The sequence below is a fragment of the Tauraco erythrolophus genome, chromosome Z, assembly GCF_009769465.1.
Source record: "Tauraco erythrolophus isolate bTauEry1 chromosome Z, bTauEry1.pri, whole genome shotgun sequence".
NCBI lineage: Eukaryota > Metazoa > Chordata > Aves > Musophagiformes > Musophagidae > Tauraco > Tauraco erythrolophus.
Window position 1 is genome coordinate 25,835,219 of NC_141496.1, and position 18,069 is coordinate 25,853,287.

Sequence of the window (18,069 nt, forward strand, 5' to 3'; positions counted from 1 at the left end):
CGGCTGTCAACCAGCGCCCCCAGGTCCTTCTCTGCTGTGCAGCTTTCCAGCCACACTTCCCCAAGCCTGTAAGGCTGGAGGGGGTTGTTGTGGCCCAAGTGCAGGACCCGGCACTTGGTCTTGTTGAATTTCGTACAGTTGGCCTCGGCCCATCGATCCAGTCTGTCCAGGTCCCTCTGTAGAGCCTCCCGACCCTCAGGCAGATCAACACTACCTCCCAATTTAGTGTCATCTGCAAACTTGGTGAGGGTGCACTCGATCCCCTCATCCAGATCATTGATAAAGATGTTAAAGAGAACAGGCCCCAACACTGAGCCCTGTGGAACACCACTTGTGACCGGCCACCAACTGGATTTAACTCCATTCACCACCACTCTTTGGGCCCAGCCGTCCAGCCAATTTTTGATCCAGCAAAGCGTACACCCGTCCAAGCCATAGGCAGCCAGCTTCTGCAGAAGAATGTTATAGGAAACAGTGTCAAAGGCTTTGCTAAAATCGAGGTAAACAACATCCACAGTTCTTCCCTCATCCACTAAATGGGTCATTTTATCATCGAAGGAGATCAGGTTGCTCAAACAAGACCTGCCCTTCATAAATCCATGTGACTGGGCCTCATCATCTGACTGTCTTGTACATGACACATGATCACACTAAGGATGATCTGTTCCATGAGTTTACCTGGCACTGAGGTCAGACTGACAGGTCTGTAGTTCCTTGGGTCTTCCCTCTTACCTTTCTTGTAGATTGGCATCATGTTTGCCAACCTCCAGTCAGCTGGTACCTCCCCTGTTAGCCAGGATTGTTGGTAAATGATGGAAAGTGGCTTGGTAAGCACTTCTGCCAGCTCCCTCAGAACTCTTGGGTGGATCTCATCCGGCCCCGTAGACTTTTGCACATTTAAGCTGTGCAGCAGTTCGCTTACCGTTTCCTCTTGAAAGAAACCTTGATAATGCTCTCCATCTCCACCATTTGGTTCTAGAGGCATATCACCCAGTGAGTTAGTCTGACCATTAAAGACTGAAGCAGAGAAGGCATTGAGTACCTCAGCCTTTTCTTCATCCCCAGTCACTATTTCTCCCCTTGCATTTAGCAAGGGGGGGAGATTCTCCCTAACCCTCCTTTTACTGTTAAGGTATTTGTAGAAACTTTTCTTATTGTCTTTTATGTTAGCTGCCAGATTAAGCTCCAGCTGGGCTTTTGCCTTTCTAATCTTCTCCCTGCAGTGTCTCACAGAATCCTTGTAGTGTTCGTGAGTGATTAGCCCCTTCCTCCATAGGTCATAGTCTTTCTTTTTCTTCTTGAGCTCTAGCAAGAGCTCTCTGTCCAGACAGGCTGGTCTTCTGCCCTTCCAGCTCGTCTTGCAGTTCACTGGGACAGCCTGCTCCTGGGCTCTGAAGATTTCCCTCTTGAGAATTGTCCAGGCTTCCTGGACCCCTTTGCCTTTCAGGACGAACTCCCAAGGGACCCTTCCAACCATTCTCCTAAGAAGGTTGAAGTCTGCCTTCTGAAAGTCCAAGGCAGCAGTTCTGCTGACCCCTCTCCCTACTGCTTCTGTGACTGAAAATTCTATTATTTCATGATCACTATGACCAAGACAGCCTCCAATGACCGTCAATGAGTCCTTCTCTGTTGGTAAACAGCAGGTCATCAGATGCTTTCTCTCCTTCAAATGTGTTTTCTAGGACTTACATGATATTGTTTCTCCTCACTTTGTTGGATTCAGGTAGACTCAAAATGAATTGAATTTCCCTCTCTCCCTGAAAGTTTTTGATCAGAAAGCTAGAGAAATTACTGATTAATGTTATGCTTTCTTTTCTATGGAACACCTCCTGCTGTAGCAATCTTGCCACTGTAAGATCTTGTTATCTTGTTTTCATATATGCATATTTCATTCCTCTCTCCCAGTTTTTTCTCTTTGCTATTTAATTTTTCTGTCTGATTTTCTTTGACCTCATGTTAAGCATTGTCACAAATCTTTTCTTCCTGCTTCTTTCCAGTTGGTAATAAGTTGTATTATCCACTGCCTAGATTGATTTAAGGTTTTAAATGTATGCTACCAGAAATTCTAAATATTTTATTGTTTTAATTTTAAAGCTTTATTTTTTTTTATAGCAGGACATTTTAAAACTTGGTTTATTTAATATTGATTTCTTGAAAAATATGCCGAAATGAATTCATGTGCACTTGATACTCTTTTAAGGCTTTCAGTGCTTCTAACTAATAAAATGGGAATAAATGGAAGTTTTCCACTTCCATAAAGCAAAATGAACCCTATCATGCCCTCCAACTCACCCTCCACGGAAGAGTCTAGGGTTACGTAAACTTTTTGCCAACCCATCAATAAAACTGCATTTTTGTCATGGCTGTCATAAGAGTTATGGATTCCATTATTTTCTTTAAAAAAAAAAATAAATCTGTGACTTTGACATTGCGGTTTTTTGCATGTGTGTGGGAGGATGTGATGGTAAACAGTTTGAACCATTTTCGGTGAGAACTTTCGGAGCTGCCAAGTTAAGCTTTGAGCTTCATGGGAAGCAAGTGGGGAACAGGGGCTCAGCAGCAGTTCTGCAGTGACACACAGGATTAGGCATGTGAACTCTCAGTGAGAACTTTAACTTGTTCAGAGGTAGTTATGCTTCCACTTCCTCAGCAGGGTGGTGGTTTTTTTTTTTTAATACTGTTACTTAGAGAAGTCAGTAACTATATAGCGATTCCTGTTTGAGATCACTCTATGGTTCTCAGAGCAAACTCCACTGTGTTTTTTTGGGGGGAGTTGCCTTTTTTTTGGTGGAGTTGAGTACTTGAGCTTCTTGGTATAAGAAACCATGGCTTATGACACTTTGTACTGCATTTCTGTAATCTTTAACCTTTTACTTCAACTCATGCTCTTAGCTTTTTAAAAATTTCGAAGGAAGAGCCCTTACACATGGTTGTTGACTATAAACACATGAATCAATTTCAATAAATGCTATTTTCTGTTTTGCTTTGAAAATATAGTAAATTAAATAGCAAAAACACTCCGTTTGTGGGTTTTGTGGTTCCTGAATTTGACTGGAACGAAGATTTGCAAATAACTTCAGGGACATAAATTAAAACTTCATTGGATTAAATAATGGTTTAGAAATTTCATCTGTTTTTACCTTAAATGCCTCCATCTTTCCCACTTGTCTATATGCATGTGCCAGTACCTTTTAATTTGATACCTAACAGATTTTTGGATGACAGATTGACTTTCAAGAGCGCACAAAAATAATATGCAACTAAGCTTTGTATTGCAGATTGATCTTGTAGAGAGATATTTACATTCATGTATGAAACGTTTGTTAAACGCTGATTGCTTTTCATAACCTGTGCACTTTGTAGTCTGTCTCAAATGATGTAACCTTATGATTGAAGAGAGATGGAAAACCTGTTATATTTAATCAGGAAGTATTTTAACCCGTGCATGCTTTGTCTTAATGAAGGGATCCGTTTCGGTTTTTTGGCTGTCTGTCTAGGTAAACTGAGTTTTGCAGCTGTGTTGCACAGCAGAATACAGCTAACTTAGGCCGGGCAAGCTTCTACTTGATGAATAGACCCAATATCATTGAGGCATCGTGTCCATTCAGAGAAGACCACCGTTTTCCAATTTTAATTTTAGAAGTTCATCTTCTTCTGTTCAATATATTAAATTAATGGGATTTTTTTTTTGATTTTCTATCTGTATAGCATATATAGATAATACGGAACTGTATTGTGTTAGTGTCAGAAAAACATAGGATCTTCAGATACTAGTGACTTGTTACAAAGTGACTTGAATTAATAATTTTGTTCTTAGTTTCTGAAAGTCAGAAGATATTGTTAGATTATGTAATCTGACTTCTTTCATACCACTCATTTATTTTCACAATTACCCAATACTGAAACCAATTTTTTCATATTTTAGTCATTAATGAGCTATTGTTAGTAAATTGTTATATCCCTAAATTGTCACGTGCCGGAGCCAGAAGGTTCTAGTGGAAGATATCTCACCAGTACTCAAACGCATAATAATTCTCTCTCTAGTATATTAAGATTTGCCCACATTAGTGAGTGATCTGTAGCAAGAACGTGAACTCCCAAAATTTCATGTCAGCTGGAAATGTGGAGAAAGTCCCTTGTGATATCTAGTTAGACATTTTAAGTCTTTACCTCAAGATTTTACAGAATTTCTTTTAAACTACCTGAGAAGTGTGATGTAGTCCCTCTAATACTTCATCTCCATTCTTTTTCAATTCCTGATTCTATAAGGAAAGAAAAGAACTCCAACAAACTGTATAAAAGTGGTAGTATCATACACGATTATCATTACTATCTTAATTAAGGATTGCTGATGTCATGACCATGTTAAAAGAGCTGCAAACCTTATACTTTCCATCATATTACTGAGACTTGGTGGGACAGCTCGCATGACTGGAATGTGGTCACGTATGGCTATGTCCTCTTCAGGAAAGACAGGCCAGCAAGGCGAGGTGGTGGAGTTGCTCTTTACATGAGGGAGCAACTAGGGTGCATTGAGTTCTGTCCAGGGGCGGATCAGGAGCAACTTGAGAGCTTGTGGGTGCGAATTAAAGGACAATCTGGCATGTGTGATACTGTTATTGGTGTCTATTACAGACCACCGGATCAGGATGAGGAGGTTGATGAGGCCTTCTACAGGCAGCTGACAGCGGTCTCGCAAATGCAGGCCCTGGTTGTCATGGGGGACTTCAACTATCCTGATATCTGCTGGAAGGCCTGCTCAGCCAGCCATCCACAGTCCAGGAGGTTCCTTCAGTGCATTGATGATAACTTCCTGATGCAAATGGTGGATGAGCCTGCTAGGAGAGGAGCGCTGCTGCATCTTGTTCTCACTAATAAGGAGGGTCTGGTTGAAGCGCTGAAGGTCGAGGGTAGCCTTGGTTGTAGTGACCATGAAATGGTGGAGTTCAGGATCTCATGTGGCAGGAAGAGAATACCTAGCAGAACTAGAACCCTGGACTTCAGTAGGGCCAACTTTGATCTTTTCAAACAATTGCTAGGAGAAATCCCATGGGACAGAGCACTGGAAGGTAGAGGGGCCCAAGATAGTTGATTAGCCTTCAAGGACCTCTTCTTCCAAGCTCAAGACCGGTGCATCCCAACAGGTAGGAAATCAAGAAAGGGCACCAAGAGACCTGCATGGCTAAATGGGGAACTGTTGGGCAAACTCAAGTGGAAAAAGAGAGTGTACAGATCATGGAAGGAGGGGCAGGCCACTTGGGAGGAATCTAGGTCTGCTGTCAGAGGATGTAGGGAGGCAACTAGGAAAGCTAAGACCTCCTTGAAATTAAACCTTGCAAGAAAGGTCAAGGATAACAGAAAGGGCTTCTTTAAATACATTGCAGATAAAACTAACACTAGAGGCAATGTGGGCCCACTGGTGAATGAGGAGGGTGCCCTGGTGACGGAGGATAAGAAGAAGGCAGAGTTACTGAATGCCTTCTTTGCCTCAGTCTATACTGCTGGAGGCTATCCTGATGAGCCCTGGAACCCTGAGGCTCCTGAGGAAGTCAGGATAGAGGAGGAGTCTACCTGGGTTGATGAGGACTTGGTTAGGGACCAGTTAAGCAACCTGACCATCCATAAATCCATGGGTCCTGATGGGATGCACCTGCGGGTGCTGAGGGAGCTGGTGGATGTCATTGCCAGGCCACTCGCCATCATCTTTGTTAAATCATGGGGAATGGGAGAGGTGCCTGAAGACTGGAGGAAAGCAAATGTCACTCCAGTCTTCAAAAAGGGCAAGAAGGTGGTCCTGCTCAGGCAGGGGGATTGGGCTAGATGATCTTTTGAGGTCCTTTCCAATCCCTAACATTCTGTGTGATTCTGTGATAGACTGTCAAGTACGTGCAAGGAAAGTGAGGCCATTTGTTTGCTAATGAATACTAAAAATAGATCAGAGGGAAATGTTGTATTAAGATGGCAAAGTTTGTGCTTATTCTTTTGTCTTGTGGGAGATGATTTTTAATACATATATGCATACTGCCAGGAAATTATTGAGTAAACAGAGGCCTATTCCATTCTGCTTGCAGAGGAGCATTTAGGAATCTAGGAAGAGAGGTATAAAAGGGACCTTTGAGGGCACTCAGAACAGGCCCCTGCTATCGCAGGTACCAAATTATACAATCTTTTTCATGAATATCAAGATTTATTTTAAGAGCGAGCCTGGGTTTTTTCCCTTAGTTAGGTAAGTACTAGCACGTACATATCCTTTCACTGTTAACATTTGGACATTTTTCTTTTTGTCATTTTTTTGTCCAGAGTTTTACCTGGACATAATTTTCTAGAAAAATGTTAGACTACTTTCAGAACCTAGTTATTTATATATAATTAGGCTTTTTCAGAATTTTTAATGTAGAAATGTGACAACTGGCCACGTTCCCTTTCCCTAATGTGTTTACAAAGCTGTCTTTTATTCTGCTGCTTCTCTCTTCACTTCTTTACTATACATGCTTTTCTAGATACATCCTGTATACCATGCTGCCTAGAAGCCTACAGTTTTCTTCACAATATCAGAAAAAATAGACTAGGGTTTTATTCTATCCTTGTTATTACATCCTTCATTTATTTGACTGACATCCGTGAAGTAGACTAGGTGTAAAAGCAGACATATTTTTCTTCTTAATATACTGCTTACATGTTGGTTGTCTTCATTCTTTTGTTTTACAGATACAATGACTGTTTTGTTTTTATAAAATTCAGCAATCCTCTTTGAGAGTTATGATTAGAGACAGGAGTGTTTCTGCCATCATATAGGTCAGATTTGTGCAGAGGAGCGTAGAAGGAGTTTTCTCTGTTTATTAAAAAGATTGTATCTGACTTCTAAAAAGTCTACCATGCATTCATAAAATGTGTAGATCAGGAATGAGATCTAACCATTTAGTTTAAGAAAAATGAAATTTACTTGCATTTATCATTATAAAGCCAAATATGTTTCACATATCCTTCATAGATTATGCAGAGCCTGGAAGAGACTGGGAAGAAAGTATTTCCTTGTTGGTCTACACGATTCTGGCATTAACTCAAGCAGCTGGAGGTTTTATTAAATTTGCCCAAATACTTGAGCTCAAATATTCTGAAACAGCTTTGGAAAATACAGCAGATCCAAAGCATTTTCACCGTATTTTCTTTCCAGTTCTTTGTAGGTAACTATCCAAAATTACAGTTAGAGTAGACAATGCTGTCACAGTGTATAAGTGAGTAAGCAGTGCCTGACTGTCACCTTGATACTCATGATGTTCAAAGAGAATAGTATGTGATGGAGACTTTGGTCAGAAATGTACAAATTGCACATTTCATTTTTATACGAAGGTCTGTGTTCCAGTCTATGAATCTTAGTTAACTTTGGGCACTATAGATTTTTGAATACTTGGCAAGGAGGTATGTTTGTTTTGGCTAAGGATGTGGAAACATGTGAAACTTTCCCTTTCCCATCGTGTAAACTAGAAATAGAAGAAAGTAGCATGGGTTTTTGGAGCTATGAGATCATCTAGTCTGACCTTCTGTATACCATGGTTTTTCCCACTTACCCATGTTGTAATCCCAGTAATCCATGTCTTCTGAAAGCAGAATTTGCGTTCAGTTGCGGAATGTGTTTTGAGAAGTGACTATCTTGATGCAAAGACAAGAAAATGCGTAGAATGTACTGCTTCTTTGTGGCAGTTTCTCCTAGTGATTTGGTATACCTCCTGTGAAACACTTGTGCCCAGTTCAGTACCAGCAAATATGTCTTTTTGCTTTTCTCTGCTGAGGTTAGGTCCTTCTCGATTCTCATTATTATTTCCTCTGATTTCATTTGTAGACTTCATCTTCTCTTTTTTTTTCTTGGAAAGACAGAATATGCAGTCTTGCACTGTTCATACAAGATATTTTCTCCAGTAGCTGAGCCGTTTTTGTCTCACTTCTGTGCTACCTATGAAATTGCACTTGTTAGATAACACCTATTTTCTATAAAATTCTTTAATAGTTGAAACTTTACCACTTAATACTTACAAAATACCTTCTCCTCTGCCTCTTATTTTTTCTTGTATTTGTTCATTTGTTGATACCAAGCTAATTGGCCAATATAACCCCTATATAATCCTAAATTCACTTTGCACAGATTTGCATGATATTCTCAGTCATCTAATAATCATATCATAAATTGAAAGATGAGGAGACAGAATCTCACAACTAAGCCTTTTAGAAATTGTAATGGAAGTTGACAGGTTAAAATGTATTTATTATTCCTTTAGATGAGGTCTAACAACTTCACAACTGATGGCCTGAACAATACTGCAGCATTTTTATGTGGTATCATAAGGTGATTTGGGGTTTTGCCAAAAAAAAAAAAAAAAAAAAAAATATTTATTTATGTGTTCGTCTGTCTCATTGGATGTAGTGGTTTTCAATTCTAGTTGCTACCTTCCCTTTGACAGTGAACCTGGCTGGGTTTTCTACCAGTATTGTTATGTTTCTGTGTTGCAGAATTGTGATTTTGGGCCAGATAAATCACTATCTTTAAGGACTGTCTTTCAATTGCAAACACAATTTCTTTGCATTTTAGTATTCTCAGTTTTGAAATAATTATATAATCCTTCTATATATCTATAGAAGGATAGATATATCTATATATATATCTATAGATAGATATATATCTATCTATATATCTATATATCCTTCTTTTGAAATAATTATATAATCATTAAAGGAGAACTAGCTCAAATGTCACACTCTTTTCCTGTGCTGTGAGCCTGATGATAAAAGGTCATATGATACTCTTTAAACTTTGCTTTCGTTGGAAGTCGCAATACAATTTCTGTTTTTTTCTCTCAGTGTCTTTAATAACAGATAATTTTAAAATATTCTGCTTTTTTTATTCGGGTTTTTGTTTGTTTATTTGATTTTGTTTTGTATACAACATCTATAAATATTCTTTTTCAGGATTTTTGGGTTTTGTTAACTATCGGTCTGATCTGCAGACCCGAAGATTTCTTCAGCTCCAAAAGTATTTTAAACTAATTTCACCTTCCTAACCTTCTTTTGCTCTGCACTATCTTTCTTAACTAGAATTCTGGTTGCTAATTTCTACCCAGAGTTTTCGACACTACGGCAGTGCATATCGACACGGTAGGTTTCAGTAATATGAATTATATCAGTTAGCCAATTATACCAATTAGTGTCATTTCACTAAGTACTTGGAATGTGGGATCATTCCTACTAGAAATAAGAGCATTATAATAAATTCATGTAATCTAGAGGCAGAAGGTATATACTAGGTCATTGGGTATGTCATCTCATCAGTGGGAGTTTTTACTCTTTCATACTTTTCTAATTGTGTTGAGGACAAAATGTTCAGAGTAATGGTACTGTAATTCAGGTAATTGCTTCTCTTAATTACTCCACAAGTAAATATATTTTCCAGCAGCAAAGTTCCTTTCTTTTTTATGTTTCCTACTAGATTTTTAAATAACTGAACTTTAAGGTACTAGCAATAGTCTTGGTCAAGCAGAACTGTTTCAGCAGTATAATTTTGTACTTGTTATTTATGTGCCCTGTTCTTTTAGATTCATGTGCTCTTTCCTAAAATCCAGCTTATATGGATTCTTCTAAACAGGAGTCTTCTGTGCAATTCTGATAGCTTTTTCTAGTTTTACAAATGGCACTTCCATAAGTGCCTGGCAAGGTCGCAGAGCAGATCCTCCTGGCAACTATGCTAAAGCACATGGAAAATAATAAGGTGATTGGTGACAGCCAACATGGCTTCATTAAAGGCAAATCGTGCCTGACAAATTTGGTGGCCTTCTGTGATGGGGTTACAGTGTTGGTGGATAAGGGAAGAGCAACCGACATCATCTACCTGGACTTGTCCAAAACATTTGACACTGTCCTGAACAACATCCTTTTCTCTATATTTCTCCACAACTCGGTGGATAAGGAATTGACTGGGTGGTCGCACTAGAAGAGTTGCGGTCAACAGCTCAATGTCCAAGTGGAGGCCAGTGACGAGTGGCGTTCTTCGGGAGTCAATGTTGGGGCTGGTGCTGTTTGTTGGCGACATGGACAGTGGGATCGAGTGCACCTTCAGCAAGTTTGTTGGTGACACCAAGCTGTGCGGTGTTGTGGGCACGCTGGAGGGAAGGGATGCCATCCAGAGGGACCTTGACAGGCTGGAGAGGTGGGCCTGTGTGACCCCATGAAGTTCAGCAAGGCCAAGTGCAAGGTTCTGTGCGTGGGTCGGGGCAGTCCCAAGCCACAGGTACAGACTGGGTGGAGAATGCATTGAGATCAGCCCTGAGGGAGGACTTGGAGATTCTGGTTGATGAGAAGCAACATATGACATGGCAATGGATGCTTGCAGCCCAGAAAGCCAAATGTATCCTGGGTGCATCAAAAGAAACATGACCAGCAGGTGGAGGGAGGTGATTTTGCCCCTCTCCTCTGCTCTTGTGAGACCCCACCTGGAATACTGCGTTCAACTCTGGAATCCCCAACACAAGAAGGTCATGGAGCTGCTGGAGCGGGTCCAGAGGTGGGCCATGAAAATGATCCGAGGGCCGGAGCACTTCTCCTGTGAAGACAAGCTGAGAGAGTTGTGGCCATTCAGCCTGGAGAAGAGAAGGCTCTGGGGAGATCTTATAGCAGCCTTCCAGTACCTGAAGGGGGCCTACAGGAAAGCTGGAGAGGGGCTTTTTACAAGGGCGTGTAGTGATAGGACAGGGGGTAATGGCTTTAAACTGAAAGAGGAGAGATTTAGGTTAGATATAAGGAAGAAATTTTTCACTCAGAGGGTGGTGAGGCAGTGGAACAGGTTGCCCAGAGAAGTTGTGGATACCTCATCCCTGAAAGTGTTCAAGGCTGCATTGGATGAGGCTTTGAGGAACCTGATCTAGGGGAAGGTGTCCCTTCCCATGGCAGGGGGCAGTTGGAACTACGTGGTCTGTGAGGTCCCTTCCAACGCAAACCATTCTATGATTCTAAGTGAGTTGATGTGTCTTAGCCAATATGTCTTCAACTAGAATGTCAAACTGTACTAATTTCATTGTGTCTCTCACTGTTGATCCTTAATTCTTTTTAGTCTACTGACGTTTTGCATGAATATGTAATCATACTCCTGGAGAGAAAGGGGGTCATGTACCTGACAGAAATATCATTTCATTAAAAAGTTGGGGTTTAATGTGGTGTGAGTTTTTTGAGTTTTGTTGTGGTTTTTTAATATGTATGAGGATAAAAGTTGTTTTGTGTACCCATCTTCAGAATGTTTTTTCCTCTCCCTTTTCCCTGAAGTCCAATGGTAATTTCTTCATTTAGTTGTTAATCTGAACTGCTTTAATATATTTAAAATACCTAAACAATTACTATTTTTATTGTTGAAAATTTTTATATATTAATCATGAATCGTTCAGTGCAAATCCTTGGCATGTGTAATGAGAAGTTACATAGTTGGTCATTATCTCTTTCTCTCCCTTGGTGCTAGGCATCAAGTTTACTTAAAGTTGGCAGTTTCTGTGCATGGTTTATCACTAGCTTATACCCTGGCAACAGGTAAAAAATTGCAACAGTACAGCAGTAGTAACCTGAGTTGTAAACATGAGGAGAAGGTTCACAAATTTGTTTTAAATATTCAGTGAGCTTAAATGGAAGAAGATAATGACTATTTGCTCTTTTTGTAATTTATTTTAATAGTTGTTTCTACCTGTAGTGTATACAGTTTGCCGTTTGGTGGAGACCTAGAATGCTCTGCAAACATTTTGCTAGGAGGTAAAAGCTGCTGACTCATTGAATTCAAGAGGCTAGGCTCTGGGTTATGGGGTAAGAGGAGAGGCTTGTTAAGACTGTGAAACAGGAGACAGACAAAACAGTGTCCAGGTCTTAGAACTTCTTACGAAATACATAAACATGTAGCACAGAATGGAGGTAGGAGAAGGAGTTTGGAGGTATCTCAAGGAAATGAAGTTATAGGGAAAGGATGCATTTTAATGAAAACTCACTATGTGTGCTGGAAATGTCTTTTATATGCCTCCCAAGCAGATGAAAGGGTGCTTTTTTCTTTTCATGAATTGAGACCAAAACATAACATCACTACTCCACTGGAGACTCCTGTGGGACAGGTGTGGTCAGAAAAAGACTGCTAATGCTGTCTGAAGGGAGGGAGTCAGTGAGCAATGCTTTGAGACAGTTAACATTCACTGTTCTGGAACAAGTTTTTGCATGCATTTCCAGACCATTTTTTATAAAGCTTGCTTGAACATAATGGTGTTTGTATTTGCACTTTTTATTAAAAAGAAAAAAAAATCCAAATACTTAGATTTGCTATGGTTTTGGTTATGGACTTTGTGTTCTTTGTATATAATTCTTGCCTAGATGTATTGAAAGAGCATGACATGAAAAGGAACATGGACAGCCCAGAAGTCACCCATTAAAAGTAGTTCAGTCACCAAGAGAGGCAAAGGCACAGTTACTCTGTGACCAAGAAAACAACTATTTCAGAATTGGAAATGGGTTGTTGAGCACAGTGACGTGTATGTCTCTAATGTAGTAGTGTTTTACATACGTTATTCTGTGGGTAAGTACAATGACAGTTTAATGTTATGTTTTTAGTTCTGTGGTCATACAGTATATACTAGCTAGTTTTTAAAATTAGCATAAATATTTAACATACAAAGGGTAAACTACATTTGTATCAAATACAAGGAAAGATATGTCTTCAATATAAAGAGTCTTAAAGTACTTGCATTAAGTTTAGTTGGCTAAATTGCAATGTTCTTATGAGCCTATTAATGTTATAGGAAGAAAAAACCCACATAAAATATACAGAGGTACAAATGTAATAAACTTTTTTTTTTTCATTAGATCAAACTAGTCCAACTGCACAAGGTTATTCTTTTCTATGGGAGTATGAAAGAATTGTCAAATAATATGCTAAAACGTCACTGAGGTCAGCCTTTTATTTTTCCTTCTTCCTTCTTATCCTCCTTAAGAAAAATGGTAGCTGTCAGGAAATTCTATGGTTTTGGATATAGAGCAGGGCATAGGCATATTTTTTGACATAATTATTTTCTTCTGATTTTGTCTTTCCGGATATTTAAAAACTATGTTAATTCATGCGTAAAGCAGGTAAAAATAAATAAAAAAATAAAACGCAACAGCAAGCTTCCTGCAAAACTTGCTATCCTAAGAGCAAAACTCAGATGTTGCATTGAGATCACTCCTATAAACTTTAAGCAGCTGACACAGAACATGCAATTTTATTTTCATGTCAAAATACTTCTGAGTTATGTCATTGTTTCTCATGCCATAAAATCGGATTTTTCAGTTCAAAATGATTAACATTGCTAGCCCATTCATGCAATGTTAAAAATGTCAGAGCAGCGCAAATTTCCATTTCAGTGTGATACCAGAGATATTTCTGAGTTTGAGATTTGATTTTTTTTAATTATTTTTTTGGGAGGTGAGGCTGAAAAGAATCACCTTCACATCCTGCATATGACTCTTCCTTTGATCTCAGCACTTCACATGCTACTAATCTGTACAGTAGTGGTGTAGCTTCACGGCTAACAACTAATCACTTTTTATATGTTACCAATGTTCTTTCTGAGACTTCAAAATACAGAGAACAACAGAACAGCAAATGTTTTGTTGTTACAAATAAAAATATTAAGTATGTAATAACAGTTTAATTCAGTTGAAGTTTTAGTTTCTGAGTTCAGGAACAAGAAAAAACACTAAGCAGTAAAATTTGCCTCTAAGTGATATTGTAGATCATGAATTATTCATGAACAAATATGTAATTCCTGTAATAATACTGCTACCAAATGTAAAAAAACCTGCCTCAAACCAAACCAAAACCCACCCAAACAAGCCCTGAAATATGAGTCAAAATGTATGTGTAGCAGTAGTCTTTAAATATTTTATGGAATCTATTCTCCATGCATACTTAAAACTCAGACTATTTAGTTAGCAAGTACTGTTCAATGAGTTACTACCTTTTCTCCTTAATTTCCCTCTGCCCATCGCTTAACATGTCAACATTTTCAAATGTTAAGTATATTGTCTCCTCTTATTCCTCTGGCTACTAGCCTGTCTGATTGGATGTCGAGCTGTTAACTAACCACTCTTGCAACTGATAGTTTCGCAAACAAAAGAATTACTGAATTTCTCAATGTAGCAAGTGTGTCTCCACCCCTAACTCTCTTAAGGGCTCAGAAGAATACTCTGAAGGAAATCACTTAAGTATTTTAAGGTTAAAGGGAGTGTATCTTTTAGTAACGGTACTGCAGTTGTGCACCATCTCCACCCTTACTGCACTTGGAGGATGTTTCCCCTGCTCCAGATCTCTGCCAGTGTCGTAGATCTGATCAGATCAGGGTGTATACAGCCGAATAAGAAGGAATAACTAAAGAAAGAGTACCATCAATTTGGTTTGGCTGGGATTTAAGCAACACAGGATGCATGTGTGTTGGATGAACAGGTGGGGTAGCTCACAAAGGCTGGAAAAGAGTCAGAAGAGTAGAGGGGGAGGGGAAACATGCGAACTGAGGTGATATACATGATAGCAGTCACGGTTTCAAACCAATAATCAGTGTTTACAGGTTTTGCTGTTTAATTACTGATTGTGATTGCATGCCAGAATTGCCATAGCTGAAACCTGGCTCTTGTGGTTGAAGTGAAGAAGGTTCAAGGGCTTAAGAGGCTCTGGGTACTGTGACTTAGATGTTCTGTATGTATTTACTGCTCTCTAAATTGTGATGGCTTCATTCTTAAAAATAATCAGTATAATAATCTGCTATGCAGGTTTTTTCAGAATTACTTTTTTTTTTCCTCAACTAGAATAATTTTATAGGATTCCTAAAATCATTGCATAAACCAGTTTGGTTTGCGCTGTCATGGAAAGCACGATTGCCAGTTATCCCAGCAGTAGTTTCATGCAGACTAACACCATGAGCTTTATTCAGTTAATGTTCCAACATAAAGATTTGTTAAGTATGAGCTTGACTCTGCACTGAATTTAGTCCCTGTAATACTCTTATTTTTGTGATGCGTGTTTGAGCTACAGGTTTTTTTTCCCATTTATATAGTCAACTCTGCAGAAGTCTTGTTTTATTTGTGTTCATATATGAAGGCATTTTGCAATTAAGTACTGAAGAGAAAAGAAGTTACTTTTTGTATGTATATATTTACAAATAAAAATCCAGTCTAGTGGTAGATCATGCTTATTTTTAACAATAAAACTGTAAATTGCTATTCTTTTGTTTGTTGCCACTGGATGGTATTGTCCATTGGGAAGATGGTCTTATGGCAATAGTTTTAAAAATGATTTTTAAATATTTCTGCTGATCTTGAAGCACTCAGCAAAGCTGCTATTTAAAAAAAATAATTAGTTCTTCATTTCTTTTGATAGTCTTGATGATTATTGACAGTTGTCCTGGTTTTGGCTGGGATAGAGTTAGTTAAAGGGTATCAATGCCTTTGTCTGTAACTGGATTTAGGTCATTGCAGACTGGATTCTATGTTAGCATGGAAAGGCTACAATCTTCACTAGTGCACTTCCAATCCATAGGAATGGCCCAGAAAAGTGGGGATTTGGGGTTATAGATACAACATATGAATAGTGAGCACCAAATCATAAGACTGTCTTTAGGAAGTAATATAGTTCATCTCTTAGTGTTTACTGTTTTGATCAGTGGGAGTAGGGAAGGGCAGTGGACAAAAGTAAAGAGGACAGAAAGAAGCTATAGACTGACATCTGTTTACCTGTGGTATCAGTTGGGGTTTTGTGGATATTTTGGTAGAGGATGAGTAACACAGGAGGCTTTTGAGGATGAAGTATTAGTCTCTGTCTGGATTTTATCACAGAATTTCAACCCAGACAAAGCGAAATAGTATTATGGGGAGGAGCTGACAAGTATTTATGTACAGAGCTAGATACAGCTATTAAGGGAGCCCTGTGAGGAAGGGGTTAACTGTCATTTTATACCATAGTAGATACATGAAAGGCAGTTGACTGAAGTCTTTGTACTTGTCTAGTAAACCTAAATTTCATATTCCTGGTGCTCAGGTAGTCTGATTGGAGTTGAAACACAGCAGTTGTGAAGGATTGATCTCCAGTTGTACAAATGTAATCAACAGTGAACATGTACTGTTGCAATATGTGATTTATGAGTACTGAAAAACTACCAGAGAAGCATTTTGAGCTAGTGGTTTGTATTACTTGTATCTAAGGCAGTCTCTGAATGTTTCTGTAGTACCAGCTAGCACATCCTTCGGAAGAAACACAGTAAGAACTGACATTATTTTCTCGTTTTGCATGTTGTCATTTTTAATGCAAAGGAGGACAAGATTTTAATCATCACTTAGTGTAAAATTGATTTTTCAATTTATGTCTCTCAAATTTAATATAAACTTTTTGTATATCTCTGTAACATCAAAGCATCAGAGCTCTCCACAAGCGTCAGTTCCTTTATTTTAAAAATACAGTGGTTTTAAGGAGGCATCTTTGAAACTTATGTTTAAAAATATATATGTATATATATTCAGATTGGAATATACCCACTCATCTTTGCTTTCCGAAATACTCCAGAGCGTGTTTCTGGACAACTGTGAACCTAGGCCCCATTTCTGCTGCAGATTATAAATAAATAGTCTACTGAACCTGAAGGTAGCACCTTACCCTATACTATCAGAGGTGTGAGATGTGGTTAATATTAATGCTTCTTTCCAAATGCATTCATTCTCTAGTTTGTTGGGGGTTTTAATAGACCTGATACTTTATTTTGGGATTTGTATGACATCTGTTCCTGATTTAACCCTCACTACCTGCCTTTGCTTGCTAGAGAAGCTTACCACCTAAATTTTTAAGACAGCATTCTGTTATCGAATGCTTTATCTAGAAGACGCTGAATATCGTAACTGCAGGAAAATGCAGAAGTAATGAGAAGACTGCTTCTTTTTCTAGTTCTATACTTATAAAATGTAGCTTATAAATTATATTTAAAAATCCTTCTATAAAAAGTATTTATTAATTTTGCCTTAGCATCTGAATCAATTTTACTGCTTTCTTCAGAATGTTAATTACTTTCGTTTGTCAGGGTTCTGGTATATCTGCTTAGTGTCAGGGTTGGGTAGGAAGGGTAGATGTGAAGCCTGGCAAGAGAAAGGCATGGCTGTACCTCAGTAGGACTCACTACTGATTCTGCTGTTTTCACTGTTCCACATACCTTAAGCAAGTTGTGGAAAATATTGTTCTTAATGAATTTACCCTTCTTTTTAACCTTTAAAATAGTTTTAGTAGAGGCATTGATAAAAGTATAGGCAATATGGCTCTTCGGTATCAATCACAAATGTTAAATGAACACATTCTCTTTTTTTATTTGTATTTTATACCATATCACAAATTATGCAATAATTTGCAAATTTTAGATTGCACCATTCTTTGTAATAAGTGCTTAATCTTCTTGCAAGAAAGATAAGGCAAATATACAAAAGATAGTATTTGGCAATAGTTTGCGTAAGGGTGAAATGTTAAAAGGAAAAAGTAGATAGTAGAACAGTCTAAAAAGAAAAATAACTGATAAAAAGGCAGGAAAAACTGTTAACGAGAGTAACTACTGGAAAACTAATGAGCCACAAGCCAAAACTGGTATCCAACACATTAATGCTTGATTGTGATGAATAATCAAGTAAATATCAAGCATTTTTGTACCTAAAATAAATGCCAGAACTGGATTGACTCATTTTTTTTCATGTGGCTTTTTTTTAAAAAAAAGCTCATTTTTGGGGCTTTTAAATTTTTATGTCAAACAGGGTCTGCTTGATGTTTTTCTTATCTAATAACACAGTGAGATGGAAGAGTTGGGCAAATTCTTGCAGTTGCACTGATGTAGAAGACAGAGTGTTAAAGACAAGACGGGTAATGTTGCTCTTTTGAGGAAAACAGGATAGTTGTTTTTCTGCATCTGAACTATACAAAACTGATGTTAAGTACCTACAAAAGAGTACATTAAAGTAGCTGGCTAGCAGCCAGTCTAGTGCAGGGTTCATTATGAGGAAAAA

At 38.5% G+C, this 18,069-nt stretch overlaps 1 protein-coding gene across 3 annotated transcripts in view; it reads left to right on the forward strand.

Annotated features, from left to right (window-relative positions):
- The window catches only part of CWC27 (CWC27 spliceosome associated cyclophilin), a 129,672-nt gene that overhangs the window by 51,042 nt on the left and 60,561 nt on the right, over positions 1-18,069 (forward strand). The window lies entirely within an intron of this gene.